This window comes from Cetorhinus maximus, unplaced genomic scaffold (assembly GCF_964194155.1).
Source record: "Cetorhinus maximus unplaced genomic scaffold, sCetMax3.hap1.1 HAP1_SCAFFOLD_794, whole genome shotgun sequence".
Lineage (NCBI taxonomy): Eukaryota > Metazoa > Chordata > Chondrichthyes > Lamniformes > Cetorhinidae > Cetorhinus > Cetorhinus maximus.
The window spans coordinates 138964-158260 of NW_027596736.1; the positions used below are offsets into that span (position 1 = coordinate 138964).

Sequence of the window (19297 nt, forward strand, 5' to 3'; positions counted from 1 at the left end):
AGTCTGCTTCCATTTCTAGGACATCTTCTATTCCATTAACACACAACTCCCCTCCCAGAAGCATTGAGACTTTTACTAACCCCTCTTCCAGCTGAATTGGAGAATATAATATGTTTGGATTTGAGTTGTGACGCGGGGTTTGGCCAAGGTTGAGTTGGGGAGATTTGTAATCTACAAGGCAGTCAGGAGGTGTGAGGATCAGGCAGAGAAGGAGAACGAAGGTCACAAACACATCAGCCTCTAAACCAGTTAGTCTGCAGGTATCACAAATTAATGGGACTAAGAACAAGATAAAATCGGATCACGGGCCTGTAATTTAGTTTATTGAGAGGGAATTCGAAATGTTTTGCAAAGATTGAACCGGTCAGTGAAAGTGTCTGTCTAAGAACTGGAAATGAATACCGGCTGAAATTTAAACGGTTGGTATTGAATTAGTGACAGCAAATCAATTATTTTAAGGGCAGTGTTGGTGTAGTTATTTCAGAGAGAACTTCATCATCCCTTCCAGGATAAGTTGCATTTTTTTATTGTTCTGAACTTTGTGGATATCTACATGGGGCCGTTGTAGTTGGTCACTATCTTTGTCTGTTTCACGGCCCGTTCCCCGGGCAGCAACAGACATTTTCCTGTCTCGATGTGTCCACAGTAACAGCAGGAGAGAATTTATTGTGGACTGGTGCCCTCTGCTGGCTGCACGTGAGTCGTGCAAAGAGGTAACTTCTTTGGGGTCATTTTAAATGCGTGTGAAACAACATAAACATGGTGAGAATTATTTCAAATCAGTTTATCAATCAGACACAAGATGCCAAAGATATAGTGTGTTTCGCGGTACTATAAATGCTGATTGTAATTTGAAAAAACGGGCGATGGTGGTATAGTGGTGAGCATAGCTGCCTTCCAAGCAGTTTTACCCGGGTTCGATTCCCGGCCATCGCATTCGTGATTTATTTTCAGCCTAATCCGTAGTCAGACCAAAATTCTCTAAATTAGTTAAAATACGCGTTGGGATTCTTACAGTTCCACGCTCTGTAAGATTGGTCTTATCAGCAACTTTGTGATTCGGGCCCGAGCCATTTGTTCACCGTTCAAGCTTGATGCTGAAATCGGGCTCATCAAAGGCATCCTGCAGGGTAATGGCTACCCTGATCAGATCATTTCGCGCTGTGTATCACACAAGCTCATGACCGGGCTTTCAGAAGTGGCCGTCTACATTCCCCAGAAGATAGGGAAAGGGTGTGTGCGAGAGGAATTCTTCATTCGTGGTGTCAGTGTGTGTAAGATTGTAGAAAGACCGGCGGTGGAGCCCAGGACAAAGCCAAAGCCAAGTCTCGCTCCTCCCGGGCTGGACTGCAGCTCCCCGCGGGCCGTGTTCACAGGCTCATGAGAAAGAGCAGCTATGCTGAGCGTGTGGCTGCTGGAGCGCTCCGCTCTTCCGATTGTAACATTCCCGGCCGCTTTCCGGGGACAGGATCAGAAATCAGCCGTTTCTCTCTGTTCCGATGAAACCTGTATGAAGGAGTCGGTTGGTAACCTATGTTATTGCGTTTCCAGTGAGCTGAGATTGGCTCTGTTTTAAATCGCTGCTTTGTTACCGCCGGTTACAGATAAGAGATTGACACATTTAATCTGTTCCTAAAATAGCGCCAGGATTCTGTGACGCAGAATGGAATATTACAGCTCCTAAAGCGTGAGATTAAAATTGTTGCCTTGAAATTAAGCCGTTCGGCTATTATCTTTTTTCCCCCCTCAAATTGGCGGGCTTTTCGAATTTGAAAATATAAGCCAATCGGCACTTCCAATTCCTGTTACTTGGCTCTCCGATTGGTTGAAGATTAGGATTGAGAATGGACTGACCAATCAGAGCTAGAGCCTGTCTAAAGTCTCTCAAACTTTTCACAATTATTATTTATAGAGGTTAAATTGATGGAATCTGTATCTTCCACTCCACCTGTACTTGAGTCCTAAAATATACTTTTTTCCAACAGGCAAATAATTGACGAAATCAGAATAAACGTAGTGTTTCCTCCAGAGATTTAATACTCAGCCAAAGCTTACACACATTGTTTGCTTTAAACCTACCATATCAGTGGCTTGTTGTTCTGCTGGAAATGTATGTGGAATGAATCCAAACTTATAATTAGTCCCAGAGACTGAAGGTTATATAATGAATCCCACACTCACACAGAAGCAGAGAATAATTCTCAAGCACATTTTCAGTGCCAGATGCTGAAAGATACAGGCTGGTCACTGCACTCACTCACAATAGCTGAATCTGAGAGATACTAAAGAAATATGACACACCAATTGTACCACTGAGAGATTTAGAAAGATTCCAAGCATCACATAGAGTAACAGATGCTGATGGATACAAATGGAAGACCACACACTAACACACACACACTGTAACTTCTACTTTCACATACAATACCGATGATTGGGAAAACTGCAATTGAATCTCACAATGATTTATAATAACAAAGATTGACAGATGTAAAATTAATCCCACTGACAGATACAGAATGAATCTCATGCACACAAACAGAACCAAGTGATGAAAGAAACATATGATTCCCATACTTACTTTACAATATCACAGGTACAGAGTGCCATTGACAGATCTGCATTGAACCAAATAACCCTTCGCCGTCCAATAAAATGTGAACGCTTCTTGTCTGTTCTGTCGCTCTCTGAGTGTGCTGACATCTACTGGCCAGAGCTGAGAACTGCAACAGAGCGGAACTTTTTTTTATTAATTCAATGGATATGAGATTCGCTGGCTCGGCCAGCATTTATTGTGCATTCCTAAGTGACCTTGAGAAGGTGGTGGTGAGCTGCCTTCCTGGACCGCTGCAGTCCCTGTGGTGTAGGTAGACCCACAGTGCTGTGAGGGAGGGAGTTCCAGGATTTTGATACAATGACATTAACTGTGTGTGTTGCAGAAACAGCTCAATATGAGGAATTAGTGACGGGATGTGATAGGGTGGACATAGAGGTGTCAACAATCAATTCAAAGAGAATTCGATACTACCTTGTTTTCCCACTGAGTCGGTAGAATTTGGAACTGGCTGTCATATTGAGCAGTCAAGACGATTAGCACAGCTGTATTTCAGGGAAAGCAAGATAAGCATAGGAGAGGGAATAGATTTCATGGAAAAAAAGGTAATATTACTTAAAGTAAACTGGATTGAAGATGGTTAGCAATAATGTACCAATGTGTCCAAATGGCCCAATGAAGTATATTCTTGGTAGAATGAATACTGATTTTCAAAGTACCTCAGAGACTCACAGATACATAATGAATCCCACACTCACATAGTGCACCAGAGACAGAGCAATGCAGAGTGAATCATACACGCACACACATCCCCAGAGACTGACCAATACATAATGAATCCCACACTCACATAGTGTACCAGAGGCAGAGCAATGCAGAGTGAATCCCACACGCACAAACATCCCCAGAGACTGACGAACACATAATGAATCCCACACTCACATAGTGCACCAGAGACAGAGCAATGCAGAGTGAATCCTACACTCACACACATCCCCAGAGACTGACCAATACATAATGAATCCCGCACTCACATAGTTTTCCAGAGAGAGCAATGCAGAATGAATGACTGATCCCCAGAGGCTGACAAATACATCAGGAGTCAGACACTCAAATCCTTTACCAGGGACAGAGTGATACAGAATGAATCCGGCACTTATACACATGGAATCTTAGAGAAGTTACACCACAGAGAAAGCCCATTCGGCCCTTTGTGTCTCTGGTGTTTCTCTGCCAGAGAAACCCAACTGGTTCTGATCCCCAGCCCTAGGTCGCTCATAATCTTTTTGCACCTCAATTAGGTCACCCCTCAACCTCCTCTGTCCTAAGGAAAACAACCCTAGAATATCCAACCTTTCCTCACAGCTGCAATTTTCAAGCCCTTGTAGCATTCTTTTAAATATTCTCTGCACTCCCTCCAGAGCATTTGTGTCCTTCCTGTAATGTGATGACCAGAACTGTGCACAAAATTCCAACCGTGGCCTAACCAGCGTTTTATAGATTTCCAGCATTATATCCCTGTTTTTGTATTCAATACTTCGTTCAATAAAGGAAAACATTCCGTTACCACCTTGTCCCCCTGTCTTGCCACCTTCAGGGAAATGTGAACATGCACTCCAACGTTTCTCACTTCCGCAACCTTTCTCAATATCCTCCCGTTTATTGAGTGTTCCCTTTCTTTGTTTGCCCTCCCCAAATGCATTACCCCAAACTTTCTGGGATTGAATTCCATTTGCCAATTTTCTGTCCATTCAACCAAACCATGTATGGCATCTTTTAAATCACATTCTGACCTCTTTGCAGCCTTGGTCCAAACATGGAGAAACAGCTGAACTCAAGCCGTGAGGTTCAAGTGTTCTCTTATGTTCAGGGAAGCATTTGACCTAGTGCGGGCATCAAGGAACCCCAGCAAAACTGAAAGTTCATGGAAATGAGGAGGGAATCTCTCCACTGGTTGGAGTCATCCCCGGGGTTTCTAATACATTCCAAAAGAAAACCAGCAGGAACAGTAATTCGCTTTTGTTTGATACACTATGGGTGACAAGAAAAAGATCCTTTGACTGCACTTTGTAGTACAGGTGGCTCGTTGGTCTAGTGGCATGATTCACGCGTTGCGAATTTCATTCTATTAATCTGCGAGAGGACCCGGGTTCAATTCCCAAACGAGCCCATCGGGCATCTTAATGCAGTAATTTTTTTCGCGCTCGAGGTGGTGGCAGTTCCGGAAATCAGGACCAGGTTTGAACACCCGGGAACTCATTGCAGAAAATGCATCACTAAAAACACGCGTGATGAAAATGAATGTCAAGATTAAAGAACGTTTCTCCGTGCCATGAGACTCTAAATTTATCCCTATGCGTCAAATAAGGCAACTCCCTCCGTGTGGATTCAGGTTGGAGGCTGATTGCACTCGGCTACAATCTTGACTGAAAGGACAAGCAGAGCTGGGAACCCCAAAGTTTCATTTTATTTTACGACATTTTAAAGTGTTCCGGTGCTTGTAGTGAGCTGGAAGGGGTTTCATTTTGCAACCAAATGCTTGTAAGTTCCGGTCTTCCAGCGCTGGATTTTCACACTGTGTAGAAACATGTTGGATATCAGGTTGAAGTGTTGAAGTGATTCACATCAGTCGGTTTACAACAGTCCCTGATCTGATGTGGTGGGCATTTATGTTAATGGAAGAAACTACATTTCCACCTTTACACATCTGGCCGAATATTCAGGGCCTGTACCAAAGAGGATCATTTATTTCAACAGTTCATGAATGCAAAAAGTATAGAAGGGCGTTTAATAGGCCCCATTTGGTGCCGAGCTGGCCGAGAGGTTAAGGTGATGGAATAAAAATCCATTGTATTTTGCACGTTAAGGTTCGAATCCCACCTTGGTCGTTGTTTCATCAACTGTGTCTTCCTCGGTGCGGTGATTTTGCAGAAGGTCTGCCTGGAATCACTGATGTGATACTCCAACCCAAGTTCTGAGGCCAGATTGCACAGAGCTTTCTTCTAAGATCTCCGTTGCGATTTTATTGTTAACAATAACTTGGGGATCCGATATAGAGTCCATTCGACTTGATATATCTCTCTAAGAGGAGTTAGTGGAGCAGTGGAAATATCCGGGGGACTTATGTTCATTTCCCACCATGGCTGCTGCTGGAAATTAAACTCAATAATAAAAATCTGCAATTAAACGCTAATGTCAGTGATGGTTCACTGATGTCTTCCCTGGCCAGGACATTTGAGTTTGATTCCTAACTGCCCGCTGAGAAATCCACGGAGTTCAAGTACAATTTGGGATGTGTAACAAAGACTGGCCTTGCGAGCGACGCTCACATCCCATGAAATATTGTTTTCACTATTTGAAATACAAGCGTTAGGCCACCCCTCAGCCTTGTTATTACAAGAGAATAAAGATCCAAACTGTCAATCCTTTCGTCCTTGTATACCACGCATTGCACTTTTTGTTATTTATTCTTCTTTTGTGGGCTGTGTGCGTCAATTGCACGGCCAGAACATCCTGCCCTTCCCTAATCTCCCTCGAACTGGATGGCTTGCTCAGTAATTTCCGAGGGCAGATAAGAGTCAACCATATCCCCATGTGCAAGGAGTGACATGTAAGCCAGACCAGGTCAGGATGGCAGAATGTTTCCTCTTAAGTGCATTGGTGAACCAGATGATTTTTTTTAGTACAATCGACGATATTATCATGGCCGTCATTACAGAGACCAGCTTTCAATTCAAGAATCATGAAATAATTGAAATTAAATTCCACGAGCTGCCACGGTGGGATTTGAACACTTACCCCTAGAGATGAGCCTGGGCCTCTGGATTACGAGACCAGTGACATCATCTTTCATCCCTGGAAACATAAACTGAACATTCAGCGAATCATTCAGCCGCTTGATGAGGAAATTGGAATTCCCTCCGCAGCATTTTATTAAACGGATTAATGCAAAACCTTTTGTTCCATTGGAAATATCAATATTTTCTCGACATTAATCAGATATTGTGGATTTCTTAGTAACGGAACACAATCCAAAGATGAGTGAGGGATGAATGCACAAAGTAACAAGGAAATACATTCTGAGAAAGTGCTCCGCATTGTTTGGAAGAAAAAGCAGAACTTGCAGCTGACGAGTGGGAACCTGGTTTACTGGACGTTCCACCAGATTTCTGTATAAAGCAACAGGACAGGACACGAAACTGCTATCTTCTGATTACACCATAATGTACATTGAAGTCAGACGCCTGATCCATTCGGACCAGGCTACCATTCCTTCCAGCCAGATAATGCCTTGTCCATAAAAACTGTGCTGCATTTATGTCTCTTGAATTTTTGAATGATCCACTGATTCCCAGAACCTTGGCCTCGGGATCTCAGATTGATTTTGGATCATGAAGTCAGTTCCTATTGTCCGCACCTCTCCTCAAAATGTCGCTGCAATTTTTTGTCCTCTCTAAATCTTGGTCCGTTGACCTTCACTCAATCGTTGCTAAATTCCTGAAATGAAAACACAGAACATCCCCTTCATCCAAACCACTTCGAAAGGAATTCCTTCTTCCTTGTTTAACAAGAAATTCCACCGACGGTTCGGAGATGTTGAGGCGAGCGTGTCAGAGTGAGGAATTGTTTCCGATGATTGGCAATCCAGGTACTGGGGCGGGGTGGAGGTGGAGTTTGGTGGGAGGGAGAGGTGGGGGATAGGGGTTAGAGGATGGGAGAGGTTGGGTGGGGGGTAGGAGCTGGCGGCACTGGGGGCAGTAAAACATTCAGAGCTTTCCGGAGGTGAAATTCGAAACCATCTCTATCGACAGACGGGGATGAGAATTTCAGAGCTCCCTTCCGGAAACGACACTTCAATTTTAAATCTCACTTTGATAGATTTCTAATCATCAAATATATTAGACAAAAGGGAGAAAGGTGGGTATTTCTATACATCGGAAACTTGCTGCTTGAAATATTAATGAAGACGCTGAGTTATGCATTCACTGTAATCGAACTCAGTTTTCTTTGATGACAAATAAGAACCGAATCAGCAATCCTCCCATCATGCTGAAATCAATTTATTTCTGCAGCTACAAGATGACTGCAAACTGAAAATAATGTCACTCCGACACTTTCTGTTCATAGTAACAGGCGCTGGAACACTTCCTGTCCCTATGATACAGACACTTAGACACTTGCTGCCCAACAATTGATTTCAGTCCTGTGAAAGCGTTTGTGAAATTGTGAAATGTCTGGAAGAGGAAAGACCGGCGGTAAAGCTCGCTCCAAGACCAAGTCTCGCTCCTCCCGGGCTGGACTGCAGTTCCCGGTGGGCCGTGTTCACAGGCTCCTGAGAAAGGGCAACTATGCTGAGCGTGTGGGTGCCGGAGCCCCGGTCTATCTGGCTGCTGTGCTCGAGTATCTGACGGCTGAAATCCTCGAGCTGGCCGGTAACGCGGCCCGGGACAACAAGAAGTCCCGCATCATCCCCAGACACCTGCAGCTGGCCGTCCACAACGACGAGGAGGTCAACAAGCTGCTGGGAGGGGTGACCATCGCTCAGGGCGGGGTGCTGCCTAATATCCAGGCCGTGCTGCTGCCCAAGAAAACCAGCGCCTCTGCGGGCTCGAAGACCAAGTGAAGAGGCCATTCTTTAATCAAATAACCCAAAGGCTCTTTTCAGAGCCTCTCACAGAGTCTGTGAAAGGGCTGCTCACTGTTTGAACTCATTTCATTCTGGCTCTGAAGAAACGTCATGTCCATTAGAAGAGATAATTCCCTCTCTCCACACAGGTGCTGCCTGACCTGGTGATATTTTCCAGCATTTTCATTAAAAATACTAGCTTCGCAGCAAACGACACCAGTATAAAACCTGAGAAAAGTCTCATTTTGGCTCTACATGCCTTTCAACCCGGTTTCAATTCGGAATCTTTACCTGATCTGTTTATAACAGGCGGGTAGAAAGCTCTTACTGATGGGCGAAATCACCATGACTACCGACAGTTCCGGGTCTCCCACATAAACATCATGAACTGTATGGGTTTTATTCAAATGACGGTTTAATAGATATTGAAGAGAAAACGGAGTGAGTCGTCCTTCCAATATATTGGAGTGGGAGAGTGGGGTCTGGGGAGATAATACACCGCTCCACTCCTCACTTAAAACATCAACAACCTTAATAAATGAACTAGTGACAGAAAGAGAATGAAATGATGCTAAAGTTGCTTTTCATTCAGTTACAGTTTGAGATTTCTCGCTCCCGTTCCCAGGTCAGTGCTCTTAATGTGACGTTTTGGGTGGCTCTGAAAAGAGCCTTTGTTGTGTGTTTGGTAGAAAGGGTCGAGTTGTTCAGCCGCCGAAACCATAGAGAGTGCGGCCCTGGCGTTTCAGAGCGTACATCACATCCATGGCAGTGACCGTCTTGCGCTTGGCGTGTTCAGTGTAGGTGACCGCATCTCTGATCACATTCTCCAGGAAAACCTTCAGCGCCCCGCGAGTCTCCTCATAGATCAAACTCGAGAGCCGCTTGACACTGCCACGGCGAGCCAGGCGGCGGATTGCTGGTTTGGTGATGCCCTGGATATTATCACGAAGCACTTTGCGGTGCTGCTTTGCTCCGCCTTTCCCCAGTCCTTTGCTCCCTTTGCCAGGCATGATGATTCTTCACTCAGATCGCTGCAGAATATGAGAGACGAGCTGCTTCACGTTCCTCTTTTAAATAGCCCGCCCCGACCTGACTGAGAACAGGACAGAGAGTGAGAGGCGGGGCGGGGAGGAGACTGAGTGACAGACAGAACAGAGTCTGTGATCATCCAGCTCCGCCTCCTGCCTGTTCGAACTGATTTGTTTTCGAATTCTGGGCACCATTAGTGAACAGGGCGCTCGAAACAAATCTTACTCAATGGAACATCTTGTTTATCTATAGTTAGAAACCGGGATCTTTTAAATCCAGACCTGTCAGCAATATCCCGCCTCTATGATCAAGATAAAATCGGATCACGGGCCTGTAATTTAGTTTATTGAGCGGGAATTCGAAAAGTTTTGCAAAGATTGAACCGGTCAGTGAAAGTGTCTGTCTAAGAACTGGAAATGAATACCGGCTGAAATTTAAACGGTTGGTATTGAAGAGGTGACAACAAATCAATTATTTTAAGGGAGGTGTTGGTGTAGTTATTTCAGAGAGAACTTCATCATCCCTTCCAGGATAAGTTGCATTTTTTTATTGTTCGGAACTTTGTGGATATCTACATGGAGCCGTTGTAGTTGGTCACTATCTTTGTCTGTTTCACGGCCCGTTCCCCGGGCAGCAACAGACCTTTTCCTGTCTCGATGTGTCCACAGAAACAGCCGGAGAGAATTTATTGTGGACTGGTGCGCTCTGCTGGCTGCACGTGAGACGTGCAAAGAGGTAACTTCTTTGGGGAAATTTTAAATGTGTGTGAAACAACATAAACATGGTGAGAATTATTGCAAAACAGTTTATCAATCAGACACAAGATGCCAAAGATATAGTGTGTTTCGCGGTACTATAAATGCTGACTGTAATTTGAAGAAGTGTGCGATGGTGGTATAGTGGTGAGCATAGCTGTCTTCCAAGCAGTTGACCCGGGTCGATTCCCGGCCATCGCAGTAGTGATTTATTTTCAGCCTTCTCCGTGGTCAGACCACAATTCTCTACATTAGTTAAAAAACGCGTTGGGATTCTTACAGTTCCACGCTCTGTAAGATTGGTCTTATCAGCAACTTTGTGAATCGGGTCCGAGCCATTTGCTCAACGTGCAAGCGTGATGCGGAAACTGGGCTCATCAAAGGCATCCTGCAGGGTAATGGTTACACTGATCAGGTCATTTCGCGCTGTGTATCACACAAGCTCATGTCTGGGCTTTCAGAAGTGGCCGACTACATTCCCCAGAAGATAGGGAAAGGGTGAGTGCGAGAGGAATTCTTCATTCGTGGTGTCAGTGTGTGTAAGATTGTAGAAAGACCGGCGGGGGAGCCCAGGACAAAGCCAAAGCCAAGTCTCGCTCCTCCCGGGCTGGACTGCAGCTCCCCGCGGGCCGTGTTCACAGGCTCATGAGAAAGAGCAGCTATGCTGAGCGTGTGGCTGCTGGAGCGCTCCGCTCTTCCGATTGTAACATTGCCGGCCGCTTTCAGGGTACAGGATCAGAAATCAGCCGTTTCTCTCTGTTCCGATGAAACCTGTGTGAAGGAGTCGGTTGGTAACCTATGTTATTGCGTTTCCAGTGAGCTGAGATTGGCTCTTTTTAAATCGCTGCTTTGTTACCGCCGGTTACAGATAAGAGATTGACACATTTAATCTGTTCCTAAAATAGCGCCAGGACTCTGTGACGCAGAATGCAATATTACAGCTCCTAAAGCGTGAGATTAAAATTGCCTGGAAATTAAGCCGTTCGGCTATTATCTTTTTTCCCCCCTCAAATTGGCGGGCTTTTCGAATTTGAAAACATAAGCCAATCGGCACTTCCAATTCCTGTTACCTGGCTCTCCGATTGGTTGAAGATTAGGATTGAGAATGGACTGACCAATCAGAGCTAGAGCCTGTCGAAAGTCTCTCAAACCATTCACAATGATTATTTATAGAGGTTAAATTGATGGAATCTGTATCTTCCGCTCCACCTGTACTTGAGTCCTAAAATATACTTTTTTCCAACAGGCAAATAATTGACGAAACCAGAATAAAGGTGGTGTTTCCTCCAGAGATTTAATACTCAGCCAAAGCTTACACACATTGTTTGCTTTAAACCTACCATATCAGTGGCTTGTTGTTCTGCTGGAAATGTATGTGGAATGAATCCAAACTTATAATTAGTCCCAGAGACTGAAGGTAATATAATGAATCCCACACTCACACAGAAGCAGAGAATAATTCTCAAGCACATTTTCAGTGCCAGATGCTGAAAGATACAGGCTGGTCACTGCACTCACTCACAATAGCTGAATCTGAGTGATACTAAAGAAATATGACACACCAATTGTACCACTGAGACATTTAGAAAGAGTCCAAGCATCACATAGAGTAACAGATGCTGATGGATACACATGGAAGACCACACACTAACACACACACTGTAAATTCCACTTTCACATACAATACCGATGATTGGGAAAACCGCAATTGAATCTCACAATGTTTTATAATACCAAAGATTAACAGATGTAAAATTAATCCCACTGACAGATACAGAATGAATCTCATGCACACAAACAGAACCAAGTGATGAAAGAAACATATGATTCCCACACTTACTTTACAATATCACAGGTACATCGTGCCATTGACAGATCTGCATTGAACCAAATACCTCCCTTCGCCGTCCAATAAAATATGAACGCTTCTAGTCTGTTCTGTCGCTCTCTGAGTGTGCTGACATCTACTGGCCACAGCTGAGAAGTGCAACAGAGCGGAGCTTTTTTTTATTAATTCAATGGATATGAGATTCGCTGGCTCGGCCAGCATTTATTGTCCATTCCTAAGTGACCTTGAGAAGGTGGTGGTGAGCTGCCTTCTTGGACCGCTGCAATCTCAGTGGCGTAGTTAAACCCACAGTGCTGTGAGGGTGGGAGTTCCAGGATTTTGATACAATGACATTAACTGTGTGTGTTGCAGAAACAGCTCAATATGAGTAATTAGTGATGGGGTGTGATAGGGTGGACATAGAGGTGTCAACAATCAATTCAAAGAGAATTCGATATTACCTTGTTTTCCCACTGAGTCGGTAGAATTTGGAACTGGCTGTCATGTTGAGCAGTCAAGACGATTAGCACAGCTGTATTTCAGGGAAAGCAAGATAAGCATAGGAGAGGGAATAGATTTCATGGATAAACAGGTAATATTACATAAAGTAAACTGTATTGAAGATCGTTAGCATTAATGTACCAATGTATCCAAATGGCCCAATGAAGTATATTCTTGGTAGAATGAATACTGATTTTCAAAGTACCTCAGAGACTCACAGATACATAATGAATCCCACACTCACATAGTGCACCAGAGACAGAGCAATGCAGAGTGAATCCTACACTCACACACATCCCCAGGGACTGACCAATACATAGTGAATCCCACACTCACATAGTGTACCAGAGGCAGAGCAATGCAGAGTGAATCCTACACTCACACACATTCCCAGAGACTGACGAACACATAATGAATCCCACACTCACATAGTGCACCAGAGACAGAGCAATGCAGAGTGAATCATACACTCACACACATCCCCAGAGACTGACCAATACATAATGAATCCCGCACTCACATAGTTTTCCAGAGAGAGCAATGCAGAATGAATGACAGATCCCCAGAGGCTGACAAATACATCAGGAGTCAGACACTCAAATCCTTTACCAGTGACAGAGCGATACAGAATGAATCCGGCACTTATACACATGAAATCTTAGAATAGTTACACCACAGAGAAAGCCCATTCGGCCCTTTGTGTCTCTGGTGTTTCTCTGCCAGAGAAACCCAACTGGTTCTGAATCCCAGCCCTAGGTCGCTCATAATCTTTTTGCACCTCAATTAGGTCACCCCTCAACCTCCTCTGTCCTAAGGAAAACAACCCTAGAATATCCAACCTTCCTCACAGCTGCAATTTTCAAGCCCTTGTAGCATTCTTTTAAATATTCTCTGCACACCCTCCAGAGCATTTGTGTCCTTCCTGTAACGTGATGACCTGAACAGTGCACAAAATTCCAACAATGGCCTAACCAGCGTTTTATAGATTTCCAGCATTATATCCCTGTTTTTGTATTCAATATTTCGTTCAATAAAGGAAAACATTCCGTTACCACCTTGTCCCCCTGTCTTGCCACCTTCAGGGAAATGTGAACATGCACTCCAAAGTGTCTCCCTTCCGCAACCTGTCTCAATATCTTCCCATTTATTGAGTGTTCCCTTTCTTTGTCTGCCCTCCCCAAATGCATTACCCCAAACTTTCTGGGATTGAATTCCATTTGCCAATTTTCTGACCACACAACCAACCCATGTATGGCATCTTTTAAATCACATTCTGACCTCTTTGCAGCCTTGGTCCAAACATGGAGAAACAGCTGAACTCAAGCCATGAGGTTCAAGTGTTCACTTATGTACAGGGAAGCATTTGACCTATTGCGGGCATCAAGGAATCCCAGCAAAACTGAAAGTTCATGGAAATGAGGAGGGAAACTCTCCACTGGTTGGAGTCGTCCTCGGGGTTTCTAAAACATTCCAAAAGATTTCCAGCAGGAACAGTAATTCGCTTTTGTTTGATACACTATGGGTGACAAGGAAAGGATCCTTTGACTGCACTTTGTAGTACTGGTAGCTCGTTGGTCTAGTGGCATGATTCTTGCCTTGCGAATTTTATTTTATTAATGTGCGAGAGTTCCCGGGTTCAATTCCCGGACGAGCCCATCTTAATGCAGTAATTTTGTTTGCCCTCGAGGTGGTGGCAGTTCCGGAAATGAGGACCAGGTTTGAACACCCGGGAACACATTGCAGAAAATGCATCACTAAAAACACGCGTGATGAAAATGAATGTCAAGATTAAAGAACGTTTCTCCGTGCCATGAGACTCTGAATTTATCCCTATGTGCCAAATAAGGCAACTCACTCCGTGTGGATTCAGGTAGGCACTCGGTTACAATCTTGACTGAAAGGACAAGCTGAGCTGGGAACCCCAGTGTTTCATTACAATTTACCACATTTTAATGCGTTCCGGTGCTTGCAGTGAGCTGGGAGGGGTTTCCTTTTGCAACCAAATGCTTGTAAGTTCCGGTCTTTCAGCGCTGGATTTTCACACTGTGTAGAAACATGTTTGATATCAGGTTGAAGTGTTGAAGTGATTCACATCAGTCGGTTTACAACAGTCCCTGATCTGATGTGATGGGCATTTATGTTAATGGAAGAAACTACATTTCCACCTTTACACATCTGGCCGAATATTCAGGGCCTGTACCAAAGAGGATCATTTATTTCAACAGTTCATGAATGCAAAAAGTATATAAGGGGTTTTAATTTGTGCCGAGCTGGCCGAGAGGTTAAGGTGATGGAATATAAATCAATTGATTTTTGCACGTTAAGGTTCGAATCCCACCTTGGTCGTTGTTTCATCAACTGTTTCTTCCTTGGTGCGGGGATTTTGCAGAAGGTCTGCCTGGAATCACTGATGTGATCCTCCAACCCAAGTTCTGAGGGCAGATTGCATAGAGTTTTCTTCTAAGATCTCCGTTGCGATTTGATTGTTAACAATAACTTGGGGATCCGATTTAGAGTCCATTCGACTTAATATTTCGATCTCTCTCTAAGGGGAGTTAGTGGAGCAGTGGAAATATCCGAGGGACTGGGGTTCATTTCCCACCATGGCTGCTGCTGGAAATTAAACTCAATAATTAAAACCTTTAATTAAACGCTAATCTCAGTGGTGGTTCATTGATGTCTTCCCTGGCCGGACCTACATATGAGTTTGATTCCTAACTGCCCGCTGAGAAATCCACGGAGTTCAAGTACAATTTGGGATGTGTAACAAAGACTGGCCTTGCGAGCGACGCTCACATCCCATGAAATATTGTTTTCACTATTTGAAATACAAGCGTTAGGCCACCCCTCAGCCTTGTTATTACAAGACAATAAAGATCCAAACTGTCAATCCTTTCGTCCTTGTATACCACGCATTGCATTTTTTTGTTATTTATTCTTCTTCTGTGGGCTGTGGGCGTCAACTGCACGGCCAGAACATCCTGCCCTTCCCTAATCTCCCTCGAATTGGATGGCTTGCTCAGTATTTTCCGAGGGCAGATAAGGGTCAACCATATCCCCATGTGCATGGAGTCACATGTAAGCCAGACCAGGTCAGGACGGCAGACTGTTTCCTCTTAAGTGCATTGGTGAACCAGATTTTTTTTTTAGTACAATCGACGATAGTTTCATGGCCATCATTACAGAGACCAGTTTTCAATTCAAGAATCATGAAATGATTGAATTTAAATTCCACGAGCTGCCACGGTGGGATTTGAACACTTGCCCCTAGAGATGAGCCTGGTCCTCTGGATTCCGAGACCAGTGACATCATCTTTCATCCCTGGAAACATAAACTGAACATTCAGCGAATCATTCAGCCGCTTGATGAGGAAATTGGAATTCCCTCCGCAGCATTTTATTAAACTGATTGATTCAAAGCCTTTTGTTCCATTGGAAATATCAATATTCTCTCGACATTAGTCAGACATTGTGGATTTCTTAGTAACGAAACACAATCCAAAGATGAGTGAGGGATTAATGCACAAAGTAACAAGGAAATACATTCTGAGAAAGAGCTCCGCATTGTTTGTAAGAAAAAGCAGAACTTGCAGCTGACGAGTGGGAACCTGGTTTACTGGACGTTCCACCAGATTTCTGTATGAAGCAACGGGACAGGACACGAAACTGCTATCTTCTGATTACATCATAATGTACATTGAAGTCAGACGCCTGATCCATTTGGACCAGGCTACCAGTCCTTCCAGCCAAATAATGCCTTGTCCACAAAAACTGTGCTGCATTTATGTCTCTTGAATTTTTGAATGATCCACTGATTCCCAGACCCTTGGCCTCGGGATCTCAGATTGATTTTGGATCATGAAGTCAGTTACTATTGTCCGCACCTCTCCTCAAAATGTCCCTGCAATTTTTTTGTCCTCTCTAAATCTTGGCCCGTTGACCTTCACTCAATCGCTGCTAAATTCCTGAAATAAAAAAATCCCACCTTCTCCAGAACAAAAACATATTCATTCTCTTAAATAAGTCCCATCAGTGACTTAGGGCGATAGTTGATAACACTTGGGGTCTCGTCCGAGATTTGAATACGACACCTCTCGCAAAATATTTCAATAAGAATCGCTAAGCGAGAATCATACCCATCCCAGAGCCTCTTCATCTTCTTCTTCTTAGGCAGTAACTCGTCACTGAGAATGGCTTTTTTTCCACGTTGCGGGTTCTGAGGAGCCTAAAAAGTCCAATGCTGGCTCCGCACACTCTGCCACAGGTTGGGGCAGGTAGTGTTTGAGGAGGCGGGTGGGTGGGATACTCGGATTTTGCTCCGCTCCTTCCGCTGTTTGCGCTTGGCCTCCACCTGGGCCTGTCGGAGACGTTCCAAATGGTTGGCACCTTCGCGGATGCTTCTTCTCCAGTTTGGGCGTTTCGAGCAAGAGATTCCCACAAATCAGTGGGGATGTTGCATTTTATCAGGGAGGCTTTGAGGGAGCCCCTGAAACGTTTCCTCTGCCCTCCTGGTAGCCGCTTGCCGTGACGAAGCGGGCATCTAGTTCCATTCACATCCAAAGCCAGTCAACTATCCTTTCACACCGCGAGAGTAACACAGCAAATGTAAGAATTACACATGGGCGGTGAAACAGAGTTCGTGTTGTAGGTAAGTGACTTTTCACCTGAACAGGAGAGGAAAATATTTTGTGATAGGGGTTAAGTCAGTGAAAGGGAAGCGGGAAAAATGCAAAAACGACGCCCTGGAAAATCTTGGAAATCGGGAGAGATAAAATCACAACAGAGTTTGTGCTGCATCGCCAGAGAGAGGGAAACATCAGCTCCGAGAGTTAAACAGCACAGAAGTAGGGCACTCGGCTCCGTATGTGGAGCAATAAAGAGAAAAAAATATGTAACTGGTGGAGGTTTTAAATCGCGGATTGATGAACAACTGCCGAAGCTCAAACCCACATCTGCGAACAGAAGGGAATCAGAATGTTGGCAGTTTTTACAGAGCGATATTGTTGAGCTGAATGTTCACACTGGAAGGCTGTAAAGTTCCTCATTGAAGGATGAGGCGCTGTTCCAATCTTGAGCTTCATCGGAACATTGCAGGAGTCCGAGAACCGAGTGATCAGGGTGAGAGCCAGGTCGCCAGTCTTTTCGTTTCACCAGCTTGACTGTGTGGATGATATGTTTGGACTTTCTGTTAATTTACCGCACATTGTTGGCTATCAGTTTTGTCGCGGGAAAATGCCACGTCAACACTTTCTGTCAAAAGTAACCCCATCCCAACACTTAATGCCCTGAGAAACTGTCACTTAGACATGTGATGACCAGCAATTGAAGTGAGCGCTGCCTAACTTCCCTGACCGTTAATTCCCCCTGAGCTTCTTTGCTAAGTCGAATTAAAGCTGACTTTCTGCAACTCCTATAACACGGCTAAAATATGGTCAAGTAATATGAAGCTGTAACCCTCCCACCTCCCCCCCATCCCCGGCCGCACAGCCACCCTCAGCTCTGCCAGTCTGAATGTTCTTTCAGACAAAACTTCAACTCCATGTGAAAATCAGGCTGTGAACATTTTGACCCAATTGGGCTGTGTACAAAGGGAGGTCACATGGTTTTCATGGTTCTGAATGAAAACATACCTGGAAAACTGTGTTTTCAAAAGTGGGCTTTTTTTTCCTTCGAGAAGAGAAGGTCCAACTGCTTGATGTTGTCTCGGATCAGTGCTGGGGAGCGACTGTGGAACCCTGACCCCATCTCAAGGCCTGCGCACCCTGACCTTTGCCTTGATCCATTGGATTTTAACGTTTGGCAAAATTCCCCCCTTTCTAAAGAAGGGTCATAAGGACTCGAAACATTGACTCTGTATTTATTTCTCCCCACAGATGCTGTTAGTCCAGCTGATAATTTCCAGCATTTTCTGTTTCTGTTTTTGATTTTCAAGATCCTCATCATTTTGCTTTAATTTCCCCTATTTCTCTTTTTAATATCATGGTTTTCTATTATGAGCGCGTGTAAGTAAGTGTGTGTGTGTTTGTGAGAGAGGGAGAGCATGTGTATGTGTGTGTGTGTATGTGTATGTGTGTGTGTGTGTATGTATATGACTTTTTATCTCGAAAGATTAATTCGCATAATTTCAGATCCATACTCTATGTTCATAAGCTTTACTTTTCTATTCGAAAATACCTTTTCTTATAATAAACAAACAAATTTATTGTTCATCGAAATAATCCACTTTAAAATCTCTTTTATTTTCGGGAACAGAGATGAAGGTTTATAATTGGCCATTTTGGAAAGTCAATTGAACATTTCAACCAATGTTGCGACCTGTGGAGTAGTGGGACTAGACCAAGGGCACACTCCTCCCACCCCGCTCGTAACAGGGTGTTCACTCCGAAACTTAACTCCAGCTTGCTTCGACTTTTCTTTTAAGATCTTGGATTCAATACTTTTGTTCACAATAATATGGGGATCCGACTTAGAGTTCATTCGACATGATATTTCGATCTCCCTCTAAGGTCAAACATTGGAGCAGTGGAAATATTCCGGGGACGTGGGTTCATTTCCCACCATAGGTTGCTGGTGGAAATTAAACTCAATAATTAAAGCCTGCAATTAAACGCTAAGCTCAGTGGTGGTTCACTGATGTCTTCCCACTGATGTCTGGCCTACATATGAGTTTGATTCCTAACTGCCCGCTGAGAAAGCCATTGATTTCAAGGACAGTTTGAGATGTATTACAGAGACTGGCCTTGCGAACGACGTTCACAACCCCTGAAATAATGTTTTAAAAGGTTGAATGTGCACCTCACTGATTGGATCTTCCATCAGCCCCTGTAATGGTCAGACGTGTTGGATAATAAAGCGCTTTGTGACGTCAGGAGAAAGATCAATTCAGAACATCTCAGTGAAACCGAGGCTCAAACCCACATCTGCGAACAGAAGGGAATCAGAATGTTGGCAGTTTTTACAGAGTGATATTGTTGAGCTGAATGTTCACACTGGAAGGCTGTAAA

General features: G+C 44.2%; 1 non-coding gene across 1 annotated transcript; it reads left to right on the forward strand.

The window, feature by feature from the left end:
- Window positions 1-863: 863 nt before the first annotated feature.
- trnag-ucc (transfer RNA glycine (anticodon UCC)) lies at window positions 864-936 on the forward strand. Its single transcript has one exon. It is a non-coding gene; the product is annotated as a tRNA-Gly (tRNA).
- Window positions 937-19297: the final 18361 nt, after the last annotated feature.